Source organism: Odocoileus virginianus, chromosome 5, assembly GCF_023699985.2.
Source record: "Odocoileus virginianus isolate 20LAN1187 ecotype Illinois chromosome 5, Ovbor_1.2, whole genome shotgun sequence".
NCBI classification, from domain to species: Eukaryota; Metazoa; Chordata; class Mammalia; order Artiodactyla; family Cervidae; genus Odocoileus; species Odocoileus virginianus.
The window spans coordinates 38,574,526-38,592,273 of NC_069678.1; the positions used below are offsets into that span (position 1 = coordinate 38,574,526).

At 37.7% G+C, this 17,748-nt stretch overlaps 1 non-coding gene across 1 annotated transcript; it reads left to right on the plus strand.

Annotated features, from left to right (window-relative positions):
• Positions 1-12,777: 12,777 nt before the first annotated feature.
• Positions 12,778-12,886, plus strand: LOC139035341 (U6 spliceosomal RNA). The gene has a single exon (XR_011488008.1). It is a non-coding gene; the product is annotated as a U6 spliceosomal RNA (small nuclear RNA).
• Positions 12,887-17,748: the final 4,862 nt, after the last annotated feature.

Below are 17,748 nucleotides of genomic sequence, written 5' to 3' on the forward strand. Positions count from 1 at the left end.
GCTAAACACAGCTCAAATATTGAATAACTGGAAAGCAGGTCAATAGCTTCTGAAAGTCAACCAGTGGTCAGTATTCTGCTGAGGAAATGTTCTGCTAATCATTACTAATGCCATGGTAGGCAAATTTATCATTTTTTCCCTATTTTGTTAGTAGATTTCAAGTTCTTGTTTAAGAAGTCCTTCTCTACCAGATGATAAAGATATTTTCTTATATTTTCTCTAAATTTTGTAAAGATTGTTTTTTTTAACATGTTGTTGCTGTTCAGTTGCTAAGTCCATGTTGTGACCCCATGGACTACAGCACACCAGGCTTCCCTGCCCATCACTGTCTCCCAGAGTTTGCTCAGACTCATGTCCATTGAGTGGGTGATGCTGTCTGAGCATCTCATTCTCTGCCACCTGCTTCTCCTTTTGCCTTTTACTTAATCCATCTAGAGTACAGATTGAGATTCAATTTTATTTTTCCCAAGTGAATTATCAGTTTTTCTAATACAGTTTATTGACTAGTTTTTCTTTCTTCAGTAATCTGTAATGTCACTGACACTTGTGGGTATATGTGGGTCTGTCTGTTTCTGCACTCTTTATTACATTTTTACTAATGTTTGTATATTTGTGTAAAACATCATTGGCTTAATACAGTTTTATAATAAGCTTTAATTTCTGATATAATTATCCCACTTAATGTGTTTCGCCCTCCTGTTTTGGGAGTATCTTGGTTTTTCTTAGAACTTTACCTCCATTCATTTTAGAATATTTAATTTCTCAAATATTTGATTTGAAGTTTGAGTGGAATTTTATTACCTCTAAGATTAATTTTGAGGAAAATTGCTAAATTAAATACACTAAGCCATCCTATCCATAAATGTGGTATATTTCTCAATTTATTTAGGCAATTTAGAAATGTATATTTCAGTTCCACATGGAATCTTTCTTCTCCCTGAAAAATACTTTTTCTATTTTATTTTGTTAAACTTTAAATTAATTTTTTGTTTTCTTGAAAATGTCTTTAGTTTTTATTTTTGAGGACTATTTCTCTTTTATGGTAGCAGATATTTTCTTTCAGCATTTTGAAAAAATCATTTTATTGTCTTCTGGCTTTGACTTTTTCTTTGGTGAAATTAGCTATTAGTCTTATTGGTGCTTATTTTATGGTGACTATCTTTTCTCTGGTTGGCTATAGGATCTACAGTTACACTTGGTGTGACATTTTTAATACTTATCTTGCTTGACATTTTAGTATTTTCGAAAATATGGCTTAATGTCTCTCAACAATTTTAAAACATTCTCAGTTATTACCTTCTCACACAGTACTTCAACTTCATTCTCTCAAGTCTTTTGGGACTTTAATTAGATGTAGATGAAGCCTTTAAATTTCATTGACCATAATTCTTATACTCTACTATATTTTTCATTTTTCCACTCTGTGCTTTATCATGCGTATTTTCTATTAGCATATTTTTGTTTATTGACACTGATATTTTTGCTGAAATATTGATATGTTTTCTAACCTATCCTAGATCTACTTCTATATTTTAAATCACTACCAGTCCTTTTAATTCTGTCTGTTTGACAGTTAATCCTAGTCATGGAATTCTAAGTTAAATTATTGTATTTTTAATTTCTAGAATTTCCATTTTTATAGTTTATATTCTCTGTTTAAATTGCTAATCTTGTTTATTATTTATTTAAGCATATTAAGCATAGTTATTTTGAAGTTACTGGGTGATAACTCCCTTATTCAGAGTCTCTGTGGATCTACTTCTACATCCTATTGTTTCTCTTACATTTTGGGTAAATTACCTTGCTTAATTATATGCCTGGTTATTATTATTATTATTATTGTTGCTAAAATCTAATCACTGCATATCAAAAAATACAGTGATAACTTGAGGCTTAGGGTGGTGCTATCTTCCAACAGAGAAAATTTATGTTTATTTATAAGGTTTGCTTTAATCCACATGGGAATTTAGGTCATTTGAGAGTGTTTTTTGTTTTGTTCACCCTTATTTGAAGCCTATGAGATCTGTCAGTCTTTTTCCTGTTAGCAGATTCTGAACTTGAATTTCTTTCCATTTGGCCTCATGAGTCTAGTAAAGCTCTGTGAAAAAGTTTATTTTGGAAATAGCAGAGACTCATAGGGCAAGCTACGCTTAAAAGTAGGATGAATTTTCTGAATTTTTGCAGTTTGAATTCATAATTCTTTACTTTTTTGTTACTTTTTGAGTGAATTAAAACATATTATGTAAAATAATTGCCCACATTTATTAGTTGTTTTGAGTTGGAGAGTTGATCTGAAATATCTAGTTTTTCACTACTGGAAGCAGAACTCCCAATGATACAAAAATTCAAAGTGTGTGTATGTATATTATTTCAATGCATTTTATTTCTTTTCCAAATCTGGTCATTTTTGATTATGTTTGTTCTTTGCTCATAAATCTTGTTTTTCTATTTCTCTCTCTTTTCAAAACTTTCCATTTGTGATTATTTTACATTCTATAACTAATATTTTTAGAACTCTAAAGGCTTACAGGTTTAAACCTGTAGTTTGTTTCTGTTTATTTATAAATAGTGGATTATTTCTTCATATCCTTGATAATTTTGTTTTTTTTTTTACTATGAGCTCACATTTTTTTAAACTTCTGCGGGAATCTTGAGGGCCTAGCTTGGGGATATTTTCCTCCAGAAAGATCTTGTTCTTGCTCCTGGTGGGTACAGTTGGATGGATGGTACTAAGGTGATTCCATAGCTCTGTTGGTAAAGAATCTGCCTGCAATGCAGAAGACCTGGGTTTGATTTCTGGGTCGGGAAGATTCCCTGGAGAAGGAAATGGCAACCCACTCCAGTATTCTTGCCTGGAGAATCCCTGGACAGAGGAGCCTGGCAGGCTGCAGTCTGTGGGGCCGCAAGAGTTGGACACAACTTGGTGACTAAACCACCAAGGTGATACCATTCTAATATAATATTTTAGCTTCAGGTTTCTCTGGCTGCACAGATATCATATATTTGAAGTTGTGACCTGAATGGTAGCAAGTTCACAGGGTTGATTCTCAGGAGAAACTATTATACTTTGTGTATGTATGTTTTCCATCCAGAGTCCTGATGAAAACAAATTCCTCATAGGTTTCCGTTGTTAGTACACAGGTATTTTCAATATCTTTGTGCTAGTGCTGTAGCACCTTTCAGGCCTCAGATTAATGAAGTCCATATCTCATGGGTCCTCATTTGGGTTGCTTGCATGACCTGGATGCTTTGGGTGGTAAAAAAAATACATCTAAGACATCCAACAACAGATAAAATAGCTTATTAATAGTGATGTAAATATTTTTTAAGTCAGGAATAATACAGAGGTCAGGAAGAAAATATGAAGGTATGAAGTTGCTAAAAATAAGACAGTAAAAGGTGATGGGTGCATTGTTTAAAAGCTTCCAATTCCAGTTTAAAAAAGAAGATAATTAAGAAAATGTCTCCTGTAAGTACTTCACCCAGAGACTGCTAATTTTTCACCTCTACCTGCAGCCAACAAGCACCTTCATAATATACTTTGAGTAGACTTAAATATATGCTAATATTTCCTGATGTACTGGGGTGGTTTAGTCACTAAGTCATGTTTGACTCCTGCAACCCCATAGACCATAGCCTGCCAGGTTCCTCTGTCCATGGAATTTGGAGTGGGTTGACATTTCCTTCTCCAGGGGATCTTCCCAATCCATGGATTGAACCCATGTCTTCTATACTCCAGCTGGGTTCTTTGCCAACTCAGCCACCAGGGAAGCACCACATGACAACATCCACTTTCACATTCATATGTGATCTATAACAGTTTAACTTGCTTGAATGCTCAGTTGCTAAGTCCTATCCAACTCTTTGCAACCCCATGGACTGTAGCCTGTCAGGCTCCTCTATCTATGGGATTTTCCAGGAAGAATGCTGGAGTGGGTTGCCATTTCCTCTTCTAGGGCGTCTTCCCAACCCAGGGATTGAACTCTTGTCTCCTACATCTCCTGCACTGGCAGGTGGATTATTTATCCCTGAGCCATCTTAGATTATTTAAAACTGTTCTTGGTATAGCCTTTGTTCTCTATGTTTTCCAAGATGCAGAAACCTCTTTACCATACATTAAAGATAATGGTCACAGAGTAAAGATTTCCTAATCATAGTAAATTGAAGGAGTTTGGATACAGGATCGGTTCCATAAATTAGAGATTTCAGGGGCTAAAATTAACAGTATTCATGATGTAGAGAACAAAAGTTACTATTAAAACATTGTGCATAAAATGCACTCACTACTAATCCATATTATATGATGATGAGAGAAATGAGGTGAAATAGAAGATTAATGAAAAAATCAATGCTAATTTCTGTCTTCTTACTAAATAAGAGTCGATTTGTATCATCACTATTAGCATCTCAGTATAAATGGGAATAAGATTGGGTCTAGAGGGAAAAGTTGTGTTGAATTTTATGGCTCTGTGTAGGCAAAGTGTAGTGCTTAATTCCACAGCTTTCCACTTATGGTGTAACCACACGCTAATTTTTCCATATCCAGACTAGATATTAAGCGAACTCTTTCTATATATCAAGAAAAATGCTGCAGAAATATATTTCTTATTTAATTTCTACTATTCTTTTAAATGGCAGTTTGCAGAATGCATCTGGGTGTACAGCTAATGACCCATGAGCAATAAGCAACTGTTTAAGTAAAATGCACTATGAAAAAGCTTTTACCAAACAGCATTTTAATATTTTAAATAGATTTTCCATTGCAGGCTCTTTGTAACTGGATTAGTTCTCTGATGTGTTCTGACAGAGCTGTGGTTAGGGATACTCCATTAACTTTGTCTGTCATCTTATTTTCCCTAGTATCTAGCAGAACACCCTTATATTTCATAATTTGTATTGCTATCAGTGCTGATTTGTAAATGTGCAAATTATAATTAACAGTGGCTACTACTTCTATTAAATATTAAATCATTCTTGCAGCATATATTTTCCACAGCAGATGGAGCCCTGTGGTATGCAAATAGACTTTCCTTACATTGTCAGCAATTTTTAACCTATATTTTAGCTTAAAGAATACATTTTCCCCCTGTTTGCTTTATATTTTCTATAGCATTTAGGTTAATATTTATTTGCTGCAGATTTTCTTTCTACCAATAAGAATTTCATGGACTATTACATCCCAGCACTGTGGTTTTGTTTCCCTTCATTAATAGCTCCTTAATCATCTAGCTTGCTTGTAAGTACGAGAGCTTGTTATTTGTCTGGATGCTGCAGTATTGCATAAGGAGTGCTTAGTTATATTTTAATATGTATAGCAGAAGCAAAAATGTTGGGTACACCATCGTAGGTTTTAATTTGAAATCCAATCTATGTGCACATTTTCCCCCCAGAATAAGCAAAAGCATTTAAGGTTTTATATTGTGTCTTAAACATTCTATTAAATGTCATCAGCCGATTCAGGAAAATGTATTGCAAAAATATTAGAGAAGTACAAAATGTGTAAATATAATAGATGCTTGGGACATGGAGAGGAATGTAAAAGTCCAACATTTATCAGGTAACCATAAACCACCACAAAACATTGATAGAAAGTAACATTCTTGTGATATATAGTATTTTAAGCATGAACTCTCATTTCTGCTATTTATTGCAGTGCTGTTATATTAAAAAACACTAACCAGAATTATTGCAACCTTTTCCTAACTGTGAATTCCTAGAGTATGAATACTTTGGTTGAGGAGCAAGTTCTAACTTAACAATGAAAGGAGGTACATTCTTTAAACCCACCAGAATCAGAAGGTTGTTTCTTTGACAGGTTTTTAACGGCAAGTTAAGACTGCCGGGGAAACCATAGAACTCAAAGGCATTAACTGACAAATTAAGCAAAGAGTAATGAAAACTTCGATGTGTTTGAATCATCATTCATTGAACTGTAATTGCCTTAGAAGCAGAAAATTAAATTGTAACAAGTAAGGGTCTTGACACTTCCCGCAATTTCTAAAAAAAAGTTTGTGCATGCCATGGAGGATAAACAACAGTCACATGAAATACTGGATGTGAGTCTTTTAATTAATTAATTTTATTTAGTTAGTTTTTAGAATCAGCCATGCAGTAAGACACACAAGGTTACTGTAATAGTTTTACTTTTTTGGATTCTGTAACTTGGAAAAATTTTGGTCTATAGCAGATAATGCAATTATAAGAAGGGTCGTGTCCACAGCGTAAGGCCTGTGTGTTTATGGGAACAAGTTAGAAATTGCTTGCCCATTATATTATCTCCTTCTCTCCCCACATCGCGGGGGAAAAAGAACAATCAGGAATATGAGGAAATAATTTTTCAGATCTTTCTTTTATGGGTATTGTTTGGGGTTTTAGCTGCAAGGATATTAGTTTATTTGCAACTGGGCAAAGAAGATAATCTCCAGGTTGCAGGTTTTCTTTCCAAGAAAAAGAATACCTTCATTGTTATTGTTTTTATTTTTAAATGGTATGAGGGCTTCTCAGGAGGCAGTAGTGGTAAAGAACCTGCCTGCGAATGCAAGAGACATAATAGACGTGGGTTTGATCCCTGGGTTGGGAAGATCCCCTGGAAGTGGGCGTGGCAACCTACTCCAGTATTCTTGCCTGGAGAATCCCATGGATAGCCTGGGTTGGAGAGGTGGCTTGCGGGTTATAATCCATATGGATTATAACCCGGATTGCAGAGAATTGGACAAGACTGAAGCAACTTAGCATTCAAGGATGTGGAGAGAATAGAGGATACTCAGAAAGAAAAGCATATTTGTTTTTCTATGGATATCCTATAGGAATGAAAATAGAATACACAGAAGCTTTATGAAATAAAATTTTGGATTAATTGAAAGTTATAGAACCCACCAAAACATCTCGACGAACCTTTCTGTGGCCTTTAGAGACTGATTTTTCCCAAGAGCTGATACTTCAGCTTTAGGTGGGAAGCTGTGATGAACATTTGAGTGAGAAAATATGTGTCTGAATTAGAGCATCTGCTTTCATTACTTAGCTTTCCAGAGGACATTGCAAGTCAAGGAAATGAGTGGGTTTTATCCTGGAAAGAATCCAGGGGAAACTAGATCTTCTTAAGAAGACAAAGGAAGAGCAGATTTCAACAGCTCTGAGGAGGGAGCTGTGGGTGACACTGAGTGGGCTGATGGATAGCTATGTTGGTCTAGGGACAGTGCATTCTCCCTCAACAGCATGAAGGTTTGTTCAAGGTTTGAGGTTAACCCATTTAAAATCATCCCATTAAAATACTCCAAAACTGGGTGCACTAAGAGAAAACCTTTGCCTCAGCTGTGTGCTTAATATGGATTGCCTGGAAAGGACTCTGCATGATATTTTAAAAAATCTGGAAGGAATAGCATAGTGGGAACATGGAGAACAAAAAGGACTGGACTCTGGTTTGGATTTGAAGGTAAAGCCCTTGAAAGGGTCTCCATATAACGTAACTAGATCTCAGTGTCAAGTGATTTCATTAACGATTCACTAACCATCTACATTCAGAAAGAGAGAAGGGGATTTACCTGCTATTCAAACAGTCTGTATATTTCTATAGCTTGAAAAATGAAATGTAAGACAGGGCAGTGATGATGAGTGGAGTATTTCTTAATACACATATAAAAATCTGTCACAACAGCGGAGACAATCTGGCTAGTTTCTGTCCTCTTTATTCAGGGGTTAAGGCTAAGAAAGTAAGTGTGGGTGGAGTGGAGAAACAGGGGGAATTGGACTCCATTGGATAAGCCAGAGAAAAAGGCTTGTTTTGTTTGGTTTTTATGTCAAATGGGACCTCACATTGTCAGTTGCTTCTCCTATTAGCTAAAGGCAGGGTCCTCTTTGGATATAACTTCTGTCCCTACATATCTTTGTATGTTTAGCCAGCAGCATCTACACAGCCAGGTTTAGGTCTTCTAGGTTTCTGCTTGCTGTTTCCTACAAAAAAATTCAAAACTCAAAATCTGTCATCATGGCTTTGTTGTTGTTGTTTAGTTTCTAAGTTGTGTCTGACTCCTTTGTGACCCCATGGGCTGTAGTCCGCCAGATTCCTCTGTCCATGGGATTCTCCAGGCAAGAATACTGGAGTGAGTTGCCATTTCCTTCTCCAGGGAATCTTTTCAACCCAGGGATCGAACCCACGTCTCCTCCATTGGCAGGCGGATTCTTTACTGCTGAGTCAATCAGCATGGCTGCCACAAGGCTAAAGTGCGCAGTGGACACAGTGGAGTTCAAGGGTCTCTCATTCCCGTTTTACCTGATCCTCCTCCATGATAAGACCTTCCTATCACCCCCTTTTAGGGAGCCCAATCCCAGCCATCCTTCCCTGACATACCTCACTCCTCAACCATCCTCTTTTTGGCCTCATTTAAATGTGTAAGTCTGTGGCCTATGTTCTCTGTACTTTGTTAGCTTTATTTAATTTTATAAATATAAGTAACATGCTGCTAACTGAAAAAGGTTTTTAGATAAATTTTGCCTTTTGATGGAAGTTTTCATTTACATGGGCCAAGAGACCCTGTGCTAAGACCAGTGGGACAGGAGTGTCCTTTGTTTTCCTTCCCACCATAAGTTTAACTACTTTGTCTATGAGGAGCTTTGGTCTATCCATGAGATTATATAAGTACCCCAAACCAGTGCCTTCCTTTGAAAAAAAAAAGGTGAAATAAATACCAATCTTCAGCACATCCACCAAAATAATACACTTTCAGAATCTGGGGCTTATGCAAACCCTGTATTCAGCTTAATGGAAAAGTGTGTTAGTCACTCAGTCATGTTCAGCTCTTCGTGACCCCATGGATTGTAGCCTGCCAAACTCCTCTGTCCACGGGATTCTTCAGACAGGAATACTGAAGTGGGTTACCATTTCCTCCTCCCAGGTATCTTGACCTGATTCAGAGGTTGAACTTGCATCTCCTGCCACCCCTGCATTTCAGGTGGATTCTTTACCGCTGAGCCACCGGGGAAGCCAAGACTTAATGGAAATTGAATCGTAAATCTAAGTAAAATTACCTTGTAAGGTATTCAGTTTTACAAAATATGTGGACTCCTCTTGACTTCTTCATGTTCCTGGCATTTTATTTTACTCTTTTTTTGGATCTACTTTTGAAGATCCTCTGTGTATTTGTTATAGATAAACACATTCTTTGGTAAGCTTGACTTGAGAGAAACTCTGTGCAAAAGGCTTTGTTTCATGGGGGAGGGAGTATACAAATTTTCCAATAAATTTGCAAAATGCTATAGGTTTTGAAGATTTGCAACATGCATCATGGGATTAAAGCTATGAGAAGTCCTGTATTGAAAAATCCTGTTTGAACTTGTTTAACTTAGCATTTCCTCAATGTGTAATTCTTTCATGCATAACATTCTGGGGAACCTGTTTTCCAGTTAGCACAATAGTGAGGGATGGGGTGTGGCATGATGCTGTAGACATCTGCTTGTATTCTAATTACTGTAGTAGAAAAGAAGGGAGAAAATGTTGTGTTGCAAGCTAATGTGGGCAGCAACAGTAAACACACTCAGTTTTAAAATCCATTCATTTATACATTAAGAATTTACTAAATGCCAACCATGTAAACCACACTGAATCAGGAATTTGGATGCTCTTCTCAGAAAACCTGATCCTTTCTAGAGATGTTTGTAGATGTTAGGAAACACTGACATAGTAAAGGTACTCTAGTCTGCACCCACATGATTAAGTCAATGATCGGTGATAAGAAGTCTCTTCCAAGGGTTGAGTCATGACTTCTTGGGATTTGCAGGGAGTACTTGGTATTGATGCTACAACCTCATATAAGTCACATTCTGTGCAGACATCCAGACTCAATAAATAAAACAAAACAAAAACAAAAGCAAAAACACCATTAGAGAGCATCTTGTTTTATTAAAATCTTGCGCTAGTAGTATTTTCTTTATCTGACACTGAGGAGAGGGCATAGGGCTTGGACCCAGAGGACTTCAGTCTTAATCTGCCTCCTTCATTAAGAGCCTTGTGGTTGGATACACCCCTGATGTATTGTGGAGGCACAGACACTGAGGACTCAGTTATTAAAATTTTCCTAGAGTGAATCTGGGAGGATCCTGGGAGGATCTAATGAAAACAACGGTGTTCTTTGTAAGGTGGAAAATTCTATACAAATGTTAGGTATGGTTCCTATTATTCTTAGACTAGTCAAAATAATCAATATATGAATCATTGCTCAAAATACTTTCCATTTGTATTTGTCTCAATCTTTACAACAAGCCTAAGTGTTAAATGACATAATTATTCCATTTTACAGATGATAAAACTGAGGCTTCAGAATTGAAATTATAGCTTGAAGTAAAACAGCTGTGACTCTTCAGTGTGCTAGATCTTTGCTAAATTCAGCAACTTTGGAATGAATTCTTTTATTCAACAAATATTATCAAGCTTACATTTACTGTGTGCTGTACATTGTTTCTTGGCTTTCCAGGTGGCTCAGAGGTAAAGAATCAGCCTGCCAATGCAGGAAACAGGAGACATGGGTTCAATCCCTGGGTTGGGAAGATTCCCCTAGAGAAGGAAATGGCAACCCACTCCAGTATTCTTGCCTGGGAAATCCCATGGACAGAGGAGCCTGGCAGGCTACAGTCCATGGAATTTCAAAGAGTTGGACATGAGTGAGCAAGTAAACAGCAACAATAACACAACATGAATTGTTTCAAGTTCTGAGTAAATATTAGTGAATAAAATGAACTAAAGTTTCTGCCCTTGTGAAGTTTACATTCTAGTGAGGGAGAGAGACAATAAACATAGTAAACATGTAAACCCTGAAGAATGTTAAAAATGATGAGTGCTATGGAGGACAAACAGAACAGACAAGAGGAATAGGTGAGAGGAGGCACAATATAATTTTCAATAGGTTGGACAGGGTTGCCTGTTGAGATAGTGACTTTTGAGCAAAAATTTGAAGAAGGTGAGAGAATGAGTCATGTCAGAGGAAAGAGTGCTCTGGTCAGAGGGGACAAATAGTGCAAAGGCCCTGGGCTGTGAGTATATTGGGCATGTTGGAGAAGCATGTGTTCAGTGGGACTAAAGTGAGCAGGGGAGGGTAAGAAGTAGACCAGAGAGGCCAGGTTGTATAGGTCTGTAGACCATTGCCAGGGCTCAGGGTTGCTGTTTGTAGAATGGGAGATGTGGAGGAGACTGAATAGAGAAATCTCATGACCTGGTGTATATTTTAAAAGGATCACTGGCCATTTTGTTGAGAATATACTTTAGGGGCTAAAGGTGGGTGTAGAGAAATCAAAAACTGCTCATTCCTGGTACAGAATGAAGTGAATTAGAACATGCTTCCAAATCTCATTTGGTGTACATTAAACTCGGTTAGTTCATTTTCCATATAGCAAAATGAGTAAGCTGGGGAGGCCTGTTTGAACACCTATTTATCTCAGCCAAATATTTTCTTCTCCCATCTAGAAGTCATTTGTTTGGCCGTGTTGGTGCTATAACAAAAATGAGTTTTTCTATAATAGTGACATAAATCCTGGAATTCCAATAGAAGATTGGATTAAATAGGATTTTTTTTTCTTTTGGTGGGTGGTATATTCCAACCGTGTGTGTATGTGTGTGTGCGCGCGGGCGTACATGTACTCAGTCATGTTTGACTCTTTGTGGCCTTGTGGACTGTGTCCGTCCAGGTTTCTCTGTCCATGGAATTTTACAAGCAAGAACACTGGAGTGGGTTGCCACTGCCTACTTCAAGGGATTGTCCCAACCTGGGAATTGAACCCACGTCTCTTGCATCTCCTGCATTGGTAGGTGGGTTCTTTACCATTAGCACTGCCTGGGAAGTCCTGTTCCAATTACTTCTTATAAAAGCCAGTTTTATTTCCAGTATAGATTGAGTAGTGATTTGAGAACACCATCTATCCCTCTTCTGACTGACGATAGGATATAGGTTAATAGTGAAATATCATTAACGGTCATTTTCTACTATGTATAACAGGATCAGAGCATGATCTTTTGAAAACAAGGCTTGGAAAACTGACACAATGGGAATCTAAATTCATTGTGAGTAATATTTGATATTATTATCTAGTCTCTAGACTTCAGATCTGTACAACTGAGCCTTAGATGAGGAGTTTGATGCTGTTGTTCTTATTGAACTGACAGAACTGGAAATTGCATAAACTATAGTAAGCTCCTCCATGGATATTTGAGTAACTCTGGACCATGCTTGGGTTAATGTTAGGATAGAAATGCCATTAGGGCAGAATACTATTAATCCACCGGTGGCATGCATTAGTGATACTGGAAAAGTTATACAAATAATGAGGACTTTTGTAGTTTTAGCTCATTCCCCCATTAAGATGTGTAGATGTTTTATATGAATGTATGATCCTCCCATTCACCCCCAGTGGATGACTCAGCTCCCTTTAACCTACCAAGAGACACCCTCGATGAGGCACACTGTTAATGGAATGTGACTGCCTTGTTTTCTTTCAAAATGCAGTATAGCTACTTTGGAATTACAACTCTACTGTGTGACCAAGAAGTACTGTCAGTTGAAATATAGATTGCATAGTTTATTAGAAATGTGAATTATATTTTCGTTACTTACTCAAGAGATCATGATTGGGAGGAGAAGTGGAGCAAAGAGGAGACTGTTCAAGAAAATATTAGATTAATCTGAGGATCTTCTCCTTCATATCTGATATGTCTTTTGCCAAGAATTGACCAAAAGCCTTTATGGAAGATGTACTCAGACAGTGACAGTCAATTACCTGTTAAAAATACCTCTGATGCTTTTCCCAACAGCATGTACACTACAAAATTTGAACCCAACAGAGAAGACTAGCATGGTCTCTATGCAAAGATAGCATGCAAATTCGTGAAGCACTTCGTATTTTTATGCTAAACTTATTATGATTTATAATTTTGTACTAAATACATGTATCACATCATTAAGTTGTATATGTTAAAATCATATCATGTCATGTGTCAATTATACTTCAATAAAACTGGCAAAAAATAGAAATATTTCTGTTAGGAGGCTGGAGGGAGAGCCAGAGTCAGGTAGAGCCAGAGTCAGGTAAGGCAGTCCTACCTTTTGAGACTATATTCAGGAATTTAGGAAGAAACTGGAAATGCAAAATGCTGTATTAAGCACATATGTAGTTACCTGAAATCCGCATCATTTTAAAACAAAGTGCTTAAGAGGGTATAAATGTTAGTATTCTACTGCCATCCCTGCCACCACAAATCTACAGCCTACTATTTTCCTACCATACGTTTTCTAATGATGCTTCTGTTGATAGAAAGCCCAAGTCATTTTTTATTAATGGATGCTGTGACTTCTTCCCACTCTCTCTCCATTGGCACAGCATTTACTGATTAAAGATGCTGGGTGAGTCAGAATATTCCTTGCATAATGATTGGTTAGTTGGAATGGGTACCAGCTCTTCTTTTGTGATAAAGAACAGTGTATATAAATAAGGGTAAGAGATTTTCTTGATGTTCAAGGTCTTTGGTCTCTGAGTTACAGACTATAAATTTCCTGAGCCACATTCTAGATGCAGAACTTCCACTGAAGTCAACAGAAGTTTTGTGACAAAATTAATGGCAGGAAAATGCACTATTATTATTTATTATTATTTCTTTTTGACTGCTCTGAAGATAATTTGGTGCATAAAGTATTGGAGAAGTTTTGAGTTTTTCCAGTGACTCATTTTCATGCAAATGTTTATCACGTTTCTGTGTACTGTTTTCCTCTATCATATATATTTCCATCTTCCATGGGTAAATCAACATCTTCATCCATATTGTACATTCAGCAGCTGTAAATTCAGCCTGTATTCTCATTAAATGTTGTGAATATGTGATTTTCATTTATGATTTTTAGCGAGTGTTTCTGAAATTTTCACAGCAGCATCTGGCCAGGAAATGGTGTCTGTGAATCAGAACACTACACCTAATTTTATTTTTCTTCTGTGGATGCATTTATCTAATCCTTTCTTAGCAAACAAGGCAATTTTAATTCCTTTTTATCGTAATTCTCAGAGACCCCCCTCATGCATAGACTTTAGGTTTGATTTTGCTTTTCCTGTTATGCATGGTTCAAGGAACAGTGGAAGCAAATGCTGGTTCCTCTCTGCTAACACTCACATCTAAGCCACCACCATGGTTTAATCTGACCAGTGTAAGCTCATCCTAAGAGGTTTTTTCACCACGTTCAGTTTCATTTCCTTCTTTGCTCTCAATGCTGCTGGAAGAAGAATCTTTTAAAATGCAGAGATGATTATGTCTCTCCCTGCTTAAAACTCTTCTATTGTCCTCAGAGTAAGTACCAAATTCTTGAATATAGCTCATGGAGCTCTATATTCTCTGGTCCCTACTTGCCTCTCTAGGGAGTTGTTCCACCCTCTTCTTTATTCTATGCTCCAACCACAGGGACCTTATATCCCACACCATCACTTTCTTTCCCCTCCAGGCCTTTATACACTATTACTTGGCTCACTAGTGTACTCCACATGCCCTTGAATATGTCCTACACATCATTCAAGTCTCAACTTAAACTCTTCTCTTTTGAGTGGCCATTCCTACTGCGATTGATGGGCTGGGCTTTGCATTCCCACAGTACCCTGCACTTGACCTTTCCAAATAGCCATCACACCTGTGACTTTTTGTTTAACATCGACCTTCCCCATCAGATTTCTACCTTTGTGAGGCAAGTGACCATACCTGCGTTATTTATGACTCTCTCCCCAGCACCTTGCTTTTGCAAAAGGTGTTTGGACACCTAAGAAGTATGTGATAAGTGTTTGTTGACTTTCTAATTCCACTACTGTCCTCAGTTACTCCTTTAACACTGCTATCAGTAGATGCAAGTTCATCTCTTTCTAAGGAGACAGTAGGATACTCTGGAGACTGCACAGGTACTCATTGTCCTTTGTCATTCTTCTCTGGAGTGTCTTCCTGACACTAATTTTTACCCTCAGAGCTAACTCTTCTTTGAAGTGACAGAAACATCCACATGTGAATGGGAGATCACCTAGCTTGGGAGATAGAAGCCTTGAGTTTGAATTTGCTTATGACATTAGGTTTTAACTTGGGCAGGGTATTTAATATCTCTGGTTATATTATTCTCCTAGGCTAGAAAATAAGATGAACTGACTAGACTGAGTCTACAGGCTCTTCAGTGATGCTAAGAAGCCATTTTGAACAGTTTTGGGGAAAGTTAGCACACTGTCCTGGAATGCAGAAGAGAAAATGACTGAAAGGTGTGTGTGTGCGAGAGAGAGAGAGTGAGAAAGAGCAACAGAGACAGGGAGACACAGAGATCCAAGGCAATTACTTTGATTTCTATGAATGTTAGTTTCCTTCTCTACCCAATTTATGGTAGTAACTATGTCATGACGTAGCCCAACCAGTCCATCCTAAAGGAGATCAGTCCTGGGTGTTCATTGGAAGGACTGATGTTGAAGCTGAAACTCCAGTACTTTGGCCACCTCATGCGAAAGGTTGACTCACTGGAAAAGACCCTAATGCTGGGAAGGATTGGGGGCAGGAGGAGAGGGGATGACAGAGGATGAGATGGCTGGATGGCATCACCGACTCAATGGATATGGGTTTGGGTAGACTCCGGGAGTTGGTGATGGACAGGGAGGCCTGGCGTGCTGCGATTCAAGGGGTCGCAAAGAGTTGGGCACAGCTGAGTGACTGAACTGAACTGATCATGGTGTTAAGGATTTTAAAAGATGACATTTATATGATGAGTTGTTAGTGTCCACTTAGCCTGTCTTCCCTCTCCTTCTGATCATGACTTTCTCCTCTAGAGAAGATGCTCCTCATTACTTAGACCATGTCTGTGATGTAAGTGAAAGTGAAAGTCCTTCAGTCATGTCCAACTCTCTGTGACTCCAAAGACTATACAGTTCATGGAATTCTCCAGGCCAGACTACTGGTGGCGGTAGCTGTTCCCTTCTCCAGGGGATTTCCCAACTCAGGGATCAAACCCAGGTCTCCTGCATTGCAGGCAGATGCTTTACCAGCTGAGCCATCAGGGGAAGCCTGAGAATACTGGAGTGGTTAGTCTATCCTTTCTCCAGGGGATCTTCCTGACCCAGGAATCAAACCAGAGTCTCCTGCACTGCAGCCAGATTCCTTACCAGTTGAGGGATGTAAGGGGCTGCCAATCAAGTAGCAACTCTACAGAATTCTACTTCGACTATCTTCACAGCAAGGAATCTGCGGATGAACTGAGCTTGACAAATCAGGGTATATCCCTGGATCTTTGAAATCAAGGTTTAGGTGAGGTTTTCTGTTAGTAAGAAAATGCAGACTCAGGTTTTGGAAACTGAGGTCTTAGCTTCTCAGCTTTGTTTATTCCCTTTCACTCTCCAATACCACTTCTTGTAGTCTGTCCTATGGAAGCAAGCTTGGATATGACAATGATACATGTGCAGATTTATTTATTGTAGCTTAATTTGTAAGGATAAAAAGTGAAACAACTTGGTAAATCTTCAAATTTGGGGAGTTATTTAAATTCCATGCAGCCTTTTTTTAACTTAATTATTTTATCATTGGCATGCATACGGCTGATCCCATTGTTGTATACCAGAAACTAATACAACATTGTAAAGTAATTATATTCCATGCAGCCTTTTAAATAATTTTTTGGAGTATTTAGTGACATGAGAAAATGCTGATGATGTAATTGTCAGTTAAAATTAAAGAATACATAAAATAGTATATATAGTATATATCTAATGTGCAATGTACACAAACACATGCATACAGAGTATATATATGTTATGTTCAGAGCTATATAGAAAAAATACCTAAAGTGGTTCTTCAGTAGGCAGTTGGACTTCCAGTGTATGGAAAACATTGTGATTGACTCCCTAACATCTATCCCATTATCCTCTCTACCTCCATACCATGTGCATCAGCCATTTAGTTTGATAAGGTTGACTTTTACCTTGCGTTCTATAGGTGGTCCATCATTGACTGAGGTCAGTCAGCCTGATCCCATCTGTCTAGTTATGGTTATTAGTTAGAAGTAGACACATGATGCATGCCCATGCCATTTAGTGCAAGCACTGCCTTGGCACTAATGTTTGATTCACATATAGGCATGTCCTTTCATTTGATCCAATTAAAAGACTTGAAAGACATTTAGTTGGGTGGTAGATACACATTCTCTTTCCTTGACCATGATGAGGAAACATGAAGTCCCAGGTGATATTGGAAGAGATTTTGTGGGAAATCCCCTGGGGAAGGAAGTTGGCTTTAAGGGTAACTGACCCACAGGAGATGAAGCAGAGGTATAGTGAGACCTTGTATCTGATGGCATTGTCACATTTCTGAATTAAAACAGCGCTAAACTGTGCCCTAATTTTAGAGTGAGCTAATATATTACCTAACCATTTAAGCTAAATGGCATTCAGGTTTTAATTACATGAAAAAAAAAAAGTCAAACTTAAAGTGGTATACATTTTATTCTTTTTACTTCCTAGTATTTTTTAAAGATTTTCTGCACTGAACACATATTGCTTTCATAATTTAAAAATTGCTTATTTAAAAAGTTATCATTAGCTAAGAATTGGCGAAGACCTGTTAAATCAGTATGTATTTTTCTCTCTGTACTCACTCTCCCCCTTCTCCTGAACCTCCTTCAGTTCTCTTCCCCAATTCCCACAAGAGCCAGAGAAGCCAGCAAAATGTCAAAATTTTGTTGCTTCATTAATTAGGAGACTTGAATTGGTTGAGAC